At 43.2% G+C, this 15051-nt stretch overlaps 1 protein-coding gene across 8 annotated transcripts in view; it reads right to left on the reverse strand.

Moving 5' to 3' along the window:
* Positions 1–15051, reverse strand: part of arhgap28 (Rho GTPase activating protein 28) — a 243731-nt gene that overhangs the window by 122824 nt on the left and 105856 nt on the right. Inside the window, exon 1 of one of the 8 annotated variants that reach the window (XM_068031292.1) lies at positions 3135–3148. The exons of the other annotated variants lie outside the window; for them this stretch is intronic. The gene's annotated coding sequence lies outside the window, so the exon portion shown is untranslated. Of the gene's footprint in view, positions 1–3134; positions 3149–15051 lie in introns of those variants that run through there. 8 annotated transcript variants of the gene reach the window in all.

The following is a 15051-nucleotide window of genomic DNA, read 5'->3' on the forward strand; positions in this document are numbered from 1 at the left end:
ACTTTAAGAAAATAATAGCCACCACCAAGACGGACAGACAGACATAACGTGTCTTGAAAATTTCTGTTTGGGGATGGTTTTCCTCTTAAATAATCACCATTGGCTTTAGCTTTGCCCTGGACATACAAGGAGGAATGACAGTGAATCTAGACTTTTCATGGCCGGTCGTCTTAACTGGTGCTGTTTTTCTCCAATTTTGTGCACAGTTTGATTTGCTGGCATATCAAAATTCAGGGGGCATGTCCGTTTTGTCAATACAAGCCAAACAGTAGCCATTCTTCTCTCGATGTCAGAGTATAAATCAGCGAAATTCAGCTATCATGTTGTCAAATTCAGCCGGTAGACGGCGTGAAATCTCAGTCTTTTGACAAAGTACAAAATTGTGTCTCTGCGTGAACCTGGTACACCAGCCAGCGCCAGCCTTGAAATCTGCTCTGCCAGTTTTCTTTGCTTCTTTCAGGGTGTAGGGTCGGATGGATTACGGGAAAACTATGTATCTATTCTGGTGACATTCACTGACCCATTCTGCAACTTCACCATCTAATTGTGGCCGCTTGCTAGGCTTTCCCCTGTTGGCACTTTTATTCTTTGGCAACTTTACAAGCTATGCAGAAAGCTTTCTCCAATCTCCAGCATTTTTCTGATGCTTCAAAATCTCTTGCTGCCACACAATTATTCACCTTCTCTGCACACACCACGACTTTTAGTTTAAACTGCAGTGTGTATTTGCTGCTCTTCCTTAGCACCATTTTGAAAAAAAAATGTGGATGGCCTAGCTGAATGTTCAGGTATTTATACTAGTGCAAGAGTAGAATGTTCTATCTGCACTCAAAGTGAAGGTCGACTTTTACACATGATATAGGAAAAATGGCCTAAAGTGGCCAGTCGTATTTTAAACGAAATCGACTTTTACATGAGTATATACGGTATTCTATCATGGACTTTCTGCCCATTCTACCAGTTGATTCCCTACTTTAGGGAACACTACTTTCCTTCCCTGACACTGTTTATTTTATTTATTTATTTAGAGATACAGCACTGAAACAGGCCCTTCGGCCCACCGGGTCTGTGCCGACCAAGAACCACCCATTTGTACTAACCCTACAGTAATCCCATATTCCCTATCACCTACCTACACTGGGGTTAATTTACAATGGCCAATTTACCTATCACCTGCAAGTCTTTGGCGGTGGGAGGAAACCAGAGCACCCGGCAAAAACCCACGCGGTCACAGGAAAAACTCCAAACTCCTCACAGACAGTACCCAAAATTGAACCCGGGTCCCTGGAGCTGTGAGGCTGCGGTGCTAACCACTGCGCCACCCACAAATATCTAACCTGCAACCTCACTTCCAACAGATCTCAGTCCAGCTTTATATGTAGAACTAGGCACATGCATGTGTTTTTTGCCATTACAAATTTTTCAGTTAAGCCAGAATCGACTACCCCCTCTGCAAGCTTGTTCCAAAAAAAAAAAGCTGGTTTTAACTCTTCTTCTGGTATCATAGGATAAGAAACCCTTGGAGACTAATCTTAAAGGAATAAAATCCACATTCCACTGAGTCAATCAGATATCAACTATTTCCATTGCAGATGCTGTTATCTGTAGTTAACCACTTCCTAGTTCACCAGAATGGGAGAGAGACTATGCAAAATAGAACACAAACTTACTTACAAAACTAATATCTTCCTGACCAGCCTAGTAATCCCATTATCGAATACAATACCTTACATAATTGTAACTTGCCTGATCAAGAACTGAAAAAATGATCTGGGTGGAGCCTAATGAAACCCAAGCTCCATCATTCCCACACTCGGGAGTTATGATATTCATGCAAATACTTAAGTACTGTTTAAAATAAATGATAAGCCTAGTATCTGTTGAAGCAATATAAAAAAGGTGAAATTGTATTAGGTAACAACTTAGAAAGTTCGTAAAGACCTCCTTGTGTATTAAAAGGGTAACTGGTACCATTCCCCTCTAATTTCATGCTGATGCTGTTGGCCGTTCCTCCAATTGCAAAGTCACACTATTGCTCCCCGCCACCCCCCCCCCCACCCCCCACCCCCCCCCCATTTCCCTTCCAGTTTCCTGTTGGCACTCTCGAGTCATTACAGCAGTACCCAGCTCCACAGCAATGTTATCAGTTCCGATCTCCTGCTGCTCACTCAACTGGAATCCCTGATGTTGAGAATTTTCCGGCCTAGCGTGCAGCAGTGTACAATCACAAAACAGCAAGTCCCACAACAGGAGGTGGGGTAGTGGGGGTGGGGTGTGGCTGGTCAGTGGAGGGACAGATGGAGCTAACTGTGATGCTCCATGTACGTGGGCTGGACACAGATTGTGGGCCATAGTTTGGGCACTCTCAGTGTAGACTTTACCAGGAACAGAGGAGATTAAGAACATATGAACATGCTGCATCTATGAAACACTTGTACTAAACTTTTTTGTTTTAAAAGGCCACCATAATAAGAAAAGATGTGTTTTATTAGCTCAGATTTCAGAACATTGGAACAGAAGTAGGCCATTCAGCTCTTCAAGCCTATTCCACTATTGAATTAGATCACTGCCAATCTGTAGCTCCACTCCATTTGCCTGCATCGATTCTTTGTCTTTTAATACACTCACCCAACAAACAAAAAAATCCATCAATCTCAGCTTCGACATTTCCAATTGATCTAGTTTCAAAAACATTTTGTGGGAGTGCGTTCCAGATTTCCACTATCCTTTGTGTGGAGAAGCTGTTTCTTGATGTTATCCCTAAATGCCCTTGCTCTAACTTCAATGCTTTCTTCTGGACTCCCCCACCAGAGGAAATGGTTTCTCTCTATCTACCCTATCCAATTCCTTCAGTCCAGAATAGAAACATAAGTTAAGAGCCTGCCAATGACATCACTGTTTGAGAATACACTAACGTGTTCAATTATTCTCTATTTTCAATGATTTATCTGAGAGTGTTATTGGCAGCAATATATTTAAAAAACCTTTTCTCATCACCTTTGCTCTTTCACTAAATCAAACTGAATGCTAAAATAAGCAGTAGTGTAAAATCTTAGCTATCCTCTTGCCTTTAAGTTTATTAACTCCAGATCTCCCCCCCACCCCCAAATATTCCTTCCAATCTTCCCTCTTACCTGTTTCTTGGCCGATAGTGGTAATTCCTCTCTGCTGCTGATCGTGTCCCAGAGCCTGCCCTGTCACCCTGCTTCCGCTGATGGTATTGGGGACCTGGAGGAGCTCCCTCTGAACATGCACATTACCCTTCTTGCTCCTTTTCTCCTACTCTCTGTACCATCCGCTACAGATTCAAGCAATTTGAATATCTGTGCCTGATGTGTACATGTACACAAGTGCCATAGTGCTGGCTGAATACAAAACTTGCATTTCTGATTTTCAAACCAGCAAAGTTACTGTGTTGCAAAAGCAGATCATGTGATTAGGGAGGTCATTGCATAAGAATAAGTAGAAACAAATGTACATTTTCCCTGCATCGAAGTTAATTGACACATCAGCAGAAAAAAAAACAGAGTGCTGGAAATACTCAGGTCAGGCAGCGTCTGGAGAGAGAAGCAGAGTTAACGTTTCAGGTCTGTGACCTTTCATCAGAACTTCCACAGTCCTGAAGCCTCAACTCAGTTGCTCTCACCACAGATGCTGCCTGACCTGCTGAGTATTTCTAGCATTTTCAGTTTTTGTCTCAGATTTCCAGCATCTGCAGTATTTTGCTTTTGACACATCACCAGATCCTGTCCTCACCAAAATCAGCTAATCCAACACAGACTAAAGATGAACCTTAGGCATACGCTGATCCATGTGGTTCAGTATTCCACATTGGAATTTAATCGACTGACTGAGCCAAGTAATCATTGGAGCTGAGTTTATTTTCTGAAAAATACTAATAGCAATAGCAAACAGACTTTAAAATCAGCTAAACCATGCTTCATAAAAAACTTACAGCATCTGTACATCAGACCAGAACATTTACGAAAGATGCAGAGGCACCTTACTCACAGGGGAGGAGAGGAGCAAAAGAACACAAATGACCCAGATATTGTGGTTGTAACGACGGTGAAACCATCAGCATTTGCCGTCCTTACAACTGTGAAACTGACAGCAACTTCTGGCATTCACACATGTGTAGTTAAAGGTGGAAATCCAGAAGTTGCTGTCAGTGATTCTCTTGCTCCTCCACAGACTGCTGTGAAGTCCCTGCAGAAAGCAAATCTTTTAGAAAATCACTGAACGGGCAAGAACTTCCCTTTTTATGCCATAATATCACTGTTTTTTAAAAAAACCTCAAAAAGTTACGGCTTGTTAATGAGGTCAAACAGAGTTTTTAAAATGGCTTACTATATTAGAACTACTGTAGAAAAACCCCTCTGGCCCGGGAAAACTAATTTTATATTTGTGTAATGTCAAATTTTTCCATTAGGATAAAATTTCCAGCTTTAATATAATCTTAGAAGCTGAAATATCAAGCATTCAAATATGTATGTCCCAGTTTTTATCCTTTTTGAAATAAATTTTACAGAAATAATCAATGCATTTTACTTCCTGGTTTATTGTCTGAGAATTCTTCAATTCCTCAGGCTGCTTACCCTGCTTGTTGACATCACTGCTGCTGGACTCCTGGAGATCCCTTAGCCTGGTGCCAGATTCTAACAATGTTGGAAAAGGGGAAATCCACACCAGACATCACTAGATCTTAGTGGACACCTTTAAGAGGTCAGCAGCCAGTGTAATTGCTTCACTGCTGACTGCAAAATCCACACTGTTAACTTTATACAGTCTCATTACAGTTACAGAGCTGCATTAGAAGACTATCTGCCTGGAAATCATGTGCAGTTCCAGGCACTTAGAAAAAGGGTTAATAACAAATGGATTGACAAAAACGTAAGGTCCATACACAGGGATTCAAAGCTGTGCTATTTCACCATTAAAGCAGTCTTTGTGATGTTATAAATTACTCATGATATGCATCTTAGTTTCCAGCATTCACCTTACAAATGCAAGCTTTTAATGGCTGCTGCTTCAGCCAATTGAACAACTATGTTCCAATAATCTACTGCTATCTATAAAACTGCAAGATGATGCTCTGCTGACCTGTAACTGTTTCATTAAAAAAAGTCACATCATACCCCAAGACACCCATCAGTCAGGTTCTAGTGCTTTTTGCTTCCTCACTCAATCCATTAGTGGGTCAAAGAGTACATTATAATCCACGTCATAGGGAAAGAAAAACACTCAGCTAGAGCCATGATAATTAAACAGGACAACCTAACCTCCTGATTGTTGTAGTATAGGAGTTGTATTACTGTCTAACAATCTTGTAGTTATAGAAGACAGACGTGCATTTATATAGCACCTTTCATGGCCTCAGGATGTCCCAAAGCGCTTTGCAGCTAAAGTGTAGTCACTGCTCTAATATAGGGAGCACAAGAGTCAATTTGCACACAGCAAGGGACCACAAACAGTGTGCATTAATGACCAAATAATTTGCCTTTTGTTGATGTTGACTAAGGGATAAATACTGGTCAGAGAGAACTTCCCTGTTCTTCAAATAGTGCCATGGGATCTTTTACATTCACCACAGAAGGCAAACAAGGTCTTGGTTGAACATCACCTGAAAGACAGTGCAGTGCTCACTCAGCACTGTACTGGAGTGTTGGCCTAAATGTTACGCTCAATCCTCTGGAGTGAGTATTGAACCTACAATTTTCTGTCTCAGAGGCAAGAATGCTACCATCTGAACCACAGCTGACACTATAATATTTACACCAATAATTTTGTTTAGTTGCTCAAAATAATTTTCTTTTCACACCATTTATCACTTTTAAAAAAAAAATTGTCTAGCTTGCAAATTGTGGGAAATTTAATGCTCTAATACCCTATACCACTTTATGATATATCATGCTTCCCTACACCAAGAATGCTCAATCTTTGCTGAGCAATTAGGGCAAGTTGACAACCAGAAGGCTGGGCATATAAATCCAGAGGAAGGGGTGAATCAGAGTCAAGTCTCCTTGAACACCCCATTTCTCTAGGGTCCTGCTACAGGGAGGAATCAGATCGGAGTCGGTCACCACCTGTCAACCCTCAGACAGTAAATAGGATGTAGCATAGAAAAGGCTGAAAATAGGGCAAAAACACATTCCGACTTTTCTAATAACTTGCACATTATCCCATTATTCCTAATGAATGGCTTTGGCAATTACGTAAGACTGAACCACGGTGGGGGGGGGGGCAATTTTTGAATTCTTTGGGTGCTAAAAAAGGTGGCCAAGATGGGGTCTCAAGTTGAAATACCAGTTTAGTGAGTGTTTAGCACAGGACATAATCGTGGTTGAAGGCAATAAGAGTATTGTGCTACTCCACCTTATAGGAGTTACCAGGAGAAAGGGAGAGCTTGGGCATCTCTTTAGGGGTGCCCCTTGGTATGGGAGGATGATGAAATGAGGCCAAGCAAAGCAGCACCAGCTGCTGCAGGAGAGGGGCAGGAGGGTCCCTCATATACAAGCGGAAGAGGGAGGAGGAGGAAAACAAAAATTGGCAGCCCATTTCATTGCTTAAAGTGGACTACAAAATTCTGCTAATTGGGTCAAGTCTGCTTTGGAGTTGGTGATTCACCCTGATCAGACCTGCACTGTACCCAGCAGGAAGATCTGCAATGGCCTCCAGAGATACACCAGAGAATGTTTTGATATTGATACGACCAGGTGAGCAATGTGTCTAGGGGTCTCTTGCTGTCTTTACCTGGTCTTTTTGTAACAGGATTTAATTTTAAACACTATGTTTTGAGCTCCCCTTTTTGTGAATCCTTGTTCACAGATTCCAATTATAAGACAAAGAAATTAGCATAAACAGGCTTTCTTTGGTTTAAAGCAGAAAGACAATATTTATTGAACCTTAAACTTAAACTCTAATACGGTTCATGCCTACGGTTTTACGCCACACCTAAGCGATATAAACAGACAAAAATAGGGACAGGAAAGAGCAGAAGAAAAGATAAGTAGAACAGTTTGAGGCAATATCTTGTTACTGTTTCCCAAGCTTGCTGTAGTCCTTGATTGAACATATGGTCTTGTGTTTCGTTAGGGACCAGTATTAGTCTTCTGAAAACCTTGTTCACGGAGGAAACCTTTTCTCTCTCTCAGTTTACGTGTCTTCAATGGTTTCGGTTCCCTGAGATGAACAGGCAGGCAGACAGGCAGGAGAGGAGATGTCAGTCCACCAGCACATCGCGTTCTCTTCCAGTCCTTTGCTGGGAGTTCAAATTCAAAAAAACTCCCAGGTTGCCCAGCAGGTTAGTCATGTGACTAGCTCCTTATATGGAACAGTTTCTCCTGCAAGGTTTGTGGATTGTACCTTAGCAGTCTTTGGAATGCTAGGTCCCCCCACCTTCAACGTCTAGTAATCAATTGTTGGTTGAATGAGTCAGGGCATGCCCCTTTGTCCCAATACTGTCAGGTACCATGGAAATATCTTTCCGGTCAGGGGCTTGCAATTTTAAGTTTTAATGTTCATGTGGCGAAATCCTGTGTGCCTCAATCTTGGCAGGTGGGAGGTTTGCCTGACAGTATGTAAAGCAAATGTACTATGTAAATATAACTTGAAATGGCAAACTGATCTGTACTGTACTTTATGAAATGTCCGATTTGAATTGTTTTGTCAAGTATTCTTAAAATTTGTTTAAATAAAAGCATAGTTTTGTAAAAGAGGCAGGAGGGCAGGTGGCATCCTTGTCTCCCTCCAATGAGAACAGGAATTAGCCTTTCATTGCAGCAGCTTTTTCGGGAGCAGAGTGCGAGCGAGTGAGCAGCTGGGAAGGTCAGTTTGAAAGTAAACTTAATTTCCTTTTGTTTTCGGCGGAGGCCAGGGGGCTGCTGGGTAAGTAAAACACTATATATTTGGGCGGTTTAAAATAAGTTTCCTTTCATTGCAGCAGCTTTTTCGGGAGCAGAGTGCGAGCGAGTGAGCAGCTGGGAAGGTCAGTTTGAAAGTAAACTTAATTTCCTTTTGTTTTCGGCGGAGGCCAGGGGGCTGCTGGGTAAGTAAAACACTATATATTTGGGCGGTTTAAAATAAGTTTCCTTTCATTGCAGCAGCTTTTTCGGGAGCAGAGTGCGAGCGAGTGAGCAGCTGGGAAGGTCAGTTTGAAAGTAAACTTAATTTCCTTTTGTTTTCGGCGGAGGCCAGGGGGCTGCTGGGTAAGTAAAACATTATATATTTGGGCGGTTTCTGAACCCGAGACACCACACTTGTAGTGTCTCCCACCCGCCCTCCTCCTCTAACCAAAAAAAAGGACTCGGTGGGGTGTATATAAGGTAAGGCTTTTTCTATTTCTCTGGTTTTATCGTGATTGGTAAAAACTTTTCGTTCCTTTTTCGTTAAGCTTAAGATTAAAAATGGCAGGAGATCTCAGACCCGTGTCATGCTCCTCTTGCTCAATGTGGGAGCTCAGGGACACGGCTGATGTCCCTGACTCCTTCACGTGCAGGAAGCGTGTCCAACTGCAGCTCTTGTTAGACCGCATGACGGCTCTCGAGCTGCGGATGGACTCACTTTGAAGCATGCGCGATGCTGAGGTGGTCATGGATAGCACGTTTAGTGAATTGGTCACACCGCAGATTAGGATTGCTGAGGGAGAAAGGGAATGGGTGACCAAAAGGCAGAGAAAGAGCAGGAAGGCAGCGCAGGAGTCCCCTGCGGTCATCTCCCTCCAAAACAAGTATACCGTTTTGGATACTGAGGGAGATGGCTCACCAGGGGAAGGCAGCAGTAACCAGGTTCATGACACCGTGGCTGGCTCTGCTGTTCAGAAGGGCGGGAAAAAGAGTGGAAGGGCTATAGTCGTAGGGGATTCGATTGTAAGGGGAGTAGATAGGCGGTTCTATGGTCGAAAACGAGGCTCCCGAATGGTATGTTGCCTCCCAGGTGCACGGGTCAGGGATGTCTCAGATCGACTGCAGAACATTCTAAAGGGGGAGGGTGAACAGCCAGTTGTCATTGTGCACATAGGCACCAATGATATAGGTAAAAAATGGGATGAGGTCCAACAAGCAGAGTTTAGGGAGTTAGGAGCCAAGTTAAAAAGTAGGACCTCAGAGGTAGTAATCTCAGGATTGCTACCAGTGCCACGTGATAGCCAGAGTAAAAATGAAAGAATAGTCAGGATGAATGCGTGGCTTGAGAGATGGTGCAGGAAGGAGGGGTTCAGATTTTTGGGACATTGGGACCGGTTCTGGGGGAGGTGGGACTATTACAAATTGGACGGTCCACACCTGGGCCGGACTGGAACCAATGTCCTTGGGGGTGCTTTTGCTAACGTTGTTGGGGAGGGTTTAAACTAATGTGGCAGGGGGATGGGAACCAATTGAGGAGGTCAGTGGACAGTAAGGAGGTAGTAACAAAAGCCTGTAAGGAATTAGATAATGAAGTCAGTGTGACTAAGGGGAAGAGCAGGCAGGGAGGAGATGATGAATGTAAAGGGACTGGTGGTCTGAGGTGCATTTGTTTTAATGCAAGAAGTGTAGTAGGTAAGGCAGATGAACTTAGGGCTTGGATTAGTACCTGGGAGTATGATGTTATTGCTATTACTGAGACTTGGTTAAGGGAAGGGCATGATTGGCAACTAAATATCCCAGGATATCGATGCTTCAGGCGGGATAGAGAGGGAGGTAAAAGGGGTGGAGGAGTTGCATTACTGGTCAAAGAGGATATCACAGCTGTGCTGAAGGAGGGCACTATGGAGGACTCGAGCAGTGAGGCAATATGGACAGAACTCAGAAATAGGAAGGGTGCGGTAACAATGTTGGGGCTGTACTACAGGCCTCCCAACAGCGAGCGTGAGATAGAGGTACAAATATGTAAACAGATTATGGAAAGATGTAGGAGCAACAGGGTGGTGGTGATAGGAGATTTTAATTTTCCCAACATTGACTGGGATTCACTTAGTGTTAGAGGTCTAGATGGAGCAGAATTTGTAAGGAGCATCCAGGAGGGTTTTCTAGAGCAGTATGTAAATAGTCCAACTCGGGAAGGGGCCATACTGGACCTGGTGTTGGGGAATGAGCCCGGCCAGGTGGTTGAGGTTTCAGTAGGGGACTACTTTGGGAATAGTGATCACAATTCCGTAAGCTTTAAAATACTCATGGACAAAGACGAGAGTGGTCCTAAAGGAAGAGTGCTAAATTGGGGGAAGGCCAACTATACCAAAATTCGGCAGGAGCTGGGGAATGTAGTTTGGGAGCAGCTGTTTGAAGGTAAATCCACATGTGATATGTGGGAGGCTTTTAAAGAGAGGTTGATTAACGTGCAGGAGAGACATGTTCCTGTGAAAATGAGGGATAGAAATGGCAAGATTAGGGAACCATGGATGACAGGTGAAATTGAGAGACTAGCTAAGAGGAAAAAGGAAGCATACATAAGGTCTAGGCGGCTGATGAAAGACGAAGCTTTGAAAGAATATCGGGAATGTAGGACCAATCTGAAACGAGGAATTAAGAGGGCTAAAAGGGGTCATGAAATATCTTTAGCAAACAGGGTTAAAGAAAATCCCAAAGCCTTTTATTCATATATAAGGAGAAAGAGGGTAACTAGAGAAAGGATTGGCCCACTAAAGGACAAAGGAGGAATGTTATGCTTGGACTCAGAGAAAATGGGTGAGATTCTAAACGAGTACTTTGCATCGGTATTCACCGAGGAGAGGGACATGACGGATGTTGAGGTTAGGGACAGATGTTTGATTACTCTAGGTCAAGTCGGCATAAGGAGGGAGGAAGTGTTGGGTATTCTAAAAGGCATTAAGCTGGACAAGTCCCCAGGTCCGGATGGGATCTATCCCAGGTTACTGAGGGAAGGAAGAGAGAAAATATCTGGGGCCTTAACAGATATCTTTGCAGCATCCTTAAACACGGGTGAGGTCCTGGAGGACTGGAGAATTGCTAATGTTGTCCCCTTGTTTAAGAAGGGTAGCAGGGATAATCCAGGTAATTATAGACCGGTGAGCCTGACGTCAGTGGTAGGGAAGCTGCTGGAGAAGATACTGAGGGATAGGATCTATTCCCATTTGGAAGAAAATGGGCTTATCAGTGATAGGCAACATGGTTTTGTGCAGGGAAGGTCATGTCTTACCAACTTAATAGAATTCTTTGAGGAAGTGACAAAGTTGATTGATGAGGGAAGGGCTGTCGATGTCATATACATGGACTTCAGTAAGGCGTTTGATAAGGTTCCCCATGGCAGGCTGATGGAGAAAGTGAAGGCGCATGGGGTCCAAGGTGTACTCGCTAGATGGATAAAGAACTGGCTGGGCAACAGGAGACAGAGAGTAGCAGTAGAAGGGAGTTTCTCAAAATGGAGACGTGTGACCAGTGGTGTTGCACAGGGATCCGTGCTGGGACCACTGTTGTTTGTGATATACATTAATGATTTGGAGGAAAGTATAGGTGGTCTGATTAGCAAGTTTGCAGACGACACGAAGATTGGTGGAGTAGCAGATAGTGAAGGGGACTGTCAGAGAATACAGCAGAATATAGATAGATTGGAGAGTTGGGCAGAGAAATGGCAGATGGAGTTCAATCAGGGCAAATGCGAGGTGATGCATTTTGGAAGATCCAATTCAAGAGTGAACTATACAGTAAATGGAAAAGTCCTGGGGAAAATTGATGTCCAGAGAGATTTGGGTGTTCAGGTCCACTGTTCCCTGAAGGTGGCAACGCAGGTAAATAGAGTGGTCAAGAAGGCATACGGCATGCTTTCCTTCATCGGACGGGGTATTGAGTACAAGAGTTGGCAGGTCATGTTACAGTTGTATAGGACTTTGGTTCGGCCACATTTGGAATACTGCGTGCAGTTCTGGTCGCCACATTACCAAAAGGATGTGGATGCTTTGGAGAGGGTGCAGAGGAGGTTCACCAGGATGTTGCCTGGTATGGAGGGCGCTAGCTATGAAGAGAGGTTGAGTAGATTAGGATTATTTTCATTAGAAAGACGGAGGTTGAGGGGGGACCTGATTGAGGTGTACAAAATCATGAGAGGTATAGACAGGGTGGATAGCAAGAGGCTTTTTCCCAGTGTGGGGGATTCAATTACTAGAGGACACGAGTTCAAAGTGAAAGGGGAAAAGTTTAGGGGGGATATGCGTGGAAAGTTCTTTACGCAGAGGGTGGTGGGTGCCTGGAACGCGTTGCCAGCGGAGGTGGTAGATGCGGGCACGATGGCGTCTTTTAAGATGTATCTAGACAGATACACGAATGGGCAGGAAGAAAAGAGATACAGACCCTTAGAAAATAGGCGACATGTTTAGATAGAGGATCTGGATCGGCGCAGGCTTGAAGGGCCGAAGGGCCTGTTCCTGTGCTGTAATTTTCTTTGTTCTTTGTAATATGCCTCTTCCTCTGAACCTTCTCCACCAGGGACTGCAGTGTCAGAGAACCTGTGTGCCCTGTCTCTCGGTGCCTGAGCCATCCTGCAACATGCCACTTTGTGCCAGCCAGAGCAATACACACCTTCAGTGATAGTGAATACATAGCCCACTTTTTACTGCTCCACAAAAAATGTGTGTAATCAGCACTTGAGTGTTAAACCTACTTAGGTTTCTGGTTAGCACCTCCAGGCAAGATCAAATTATGGTAATTAGGACCAAAATTTCATGCTAAATCTGGACAAACAGTCTAGTTTTACTAGCACTGTACCTATTTAGCGCCCGTTTTCACTCCAAGACCAAAATAACCCCCACCTGGTTTACAACAAAGACAAATGTACATGCGAGAGGAGATCTTGCCTAAATTAACTCATCCATCATGGCATTCTACTGGATCCTAAATGAATCAGAGGCTTTTCTTTCCCTCCACTGCCCAACGCAGAAAACTACTCAAACTGTTGCTCACGCTGTGTGAGCAAATTTTTCCTGACACCAGTCCTGAATTAACATTTCATTTATTTTAGTCCATGTCCCACAGTCCCACTGCCATGGCTTATTCTGTAGTAGTACTCCACCTTTTCTATCTTACATACCTCTAGAAAAAAGGTCCTCTCACAGCCTCCTCTGTTCAAAGCTGAAAAGCCCAGTTTCTTCCGTCTTTGCTTATGGCTCAGTCTTCTTAAGATCAGTTCCAGGGAAGCCAATAGAAACTCAAACCAATAGAATCTAATCAGTATCAAGCCAATAGCTTGGCTCTGGGCCATCTGCCCATTAAACTCAGGGAAGAGCTTATAGAATAAGAACTGCTCACAGACCCAGAGAGGCAGCCCCAGAAATGCAATACTAGACGTTACCAAACAAAACTCGTGTTCAGCACAAAGAGAAACCTATATCGCTCTACTCTTTGCCAGTAAATTAAAAGGCATGTGTCAGCATTCAATGTGAAACCTTAACTGATTCAAAGTCAGCTGTAACCTCCAACAGACTGGCCATCATCAACATAGTAACAATCAGCAGGAGGGAAAAATTCTCTCTCATCAGTCAAGGGTGCTGGCAAAATTCTGCTGGAGTTTGCAGCCAACTCTGAGTCACAATTTTCTTTTAGTGATGGCCTCTGTTGACTAATTTTATTCAGTTTATAGATATAACACTGCAAAAAGGCATTTCAAAAACCCACAAAGCAACACTCATTGAAACAGTTAAGCCTGCGCAATACATCACATGGGCACATTCAAGCTTTGTCAAAAAAATTCCATGCAGTTTCCTGAAAAACACTGACTTCAATGTCTGGGCTAAAGTAATCTTCCATATTTTAAAGTCAGTAAGTAGATAACATTGCCAGATCTGAACAACATTCCGAATACTCACTCCCATTACATGACTCACAGGGTACAGTAGCATAATGGTTATGTTACTGGACTAGTAACCCAGTCGGCCTGGATTAATGATCTGAGGACCTAAATTCAAATCCCACCATAACAGCTGGGGAATTTAAATTCAATTAAGTAAAACTTGGAATAAAAATGCTAACATTAGTAATGGTGACCATGAAACTACCATATTGTCAAAAAAACCCATCTGGTTCATGAATGTCCCTTAGGGAAAAAAATTTACTTTCCTTACCTGGTCTGGGCTATATGCAACTCTAGGCACACAGCAATGTGCTGGACTCTGGAATGGCCTAGCAAACCACTCAGTTGTATTCACAGACAATGAATGCTTTCCAGCAACACCGATATTCAGTGAATGAATTTTTTTTTTAATTGTTTTAATGGGAACTAGGCTTATGCTTTTATATATCTTCATATCTATATATGGTATGAGGCTCTAATGGTTGAATACCATGTGGAAACTATTACCTTCACATTCCTTTCCAAGACACACCATACTGACTTAAATATATATCACCATTCCTTCATCTTGGCTCAGTCAAAATCCTGGAACTCCCCACTTAGTACTATCATGGAAACACCAGTGACTGCAGCATTTCAAGAAGACAACCCATCAGCACCTTTGCAGGGCAACCAGCAATGGGCAATACATGAAGCTGTGCCAACACTGTCCACATGCCAAGAATACAAAATAGCAAAATGACCATGGACAAACTTAATCCAATTCTTAGTGTATTCAAGTCTACATAATATAATGTTCAGCACTAATTGGTCTAGAAATTGGTAAACAGCACACTCATTTTACAGACGTAAAGTGGGTGCCAACGTGTCCACTATGGCTGGCAACATGCGCCTGCATACTCCACGCTGGAAGTACGCAGCTCACCAGAGTGATAAAAGATAGGAAGAGCGAGATGTCCAGTGTCAGAGCCTGAGATCAGTGTTAGGCCTGCTATTTGCATAGGCTGTTTTAAGGCCCCTGTCATTCTGGTTCAACACAATTCAAGTAGCCAGAATAATTAGCTCAAATCTTGTGCACACCTTTATGACAAGCAAATTATAAACTGCTAAAAAAAAACCTGACCATTAATTCATAACGCATTACAACTGGGATCTGTGCAATCAGTGGGATAGGGGTGATGTACCTCAGTCTCTGTGGTCTGCTGGAACCATCGAGGCTTAGAAAGGAATGTTTCAAGATTTATTTCCCTGAATTACGGGGTACATAAAATCCAC

This window comes from Heterodontus francisci, chromosome 5 (genome assembly GCF_036365525.1).
Source record: "Heterodontus francisci isolate sHetFra1 chromosome 5, sHetFra1.hap1, whole genome shotgun sequence".
NCBI lineage: Eukaryota > Metazoa > Chordata > Chondrichthyes > Heterodontiformes > Heterodontidae > Heterodontus > Heterodontus francisci.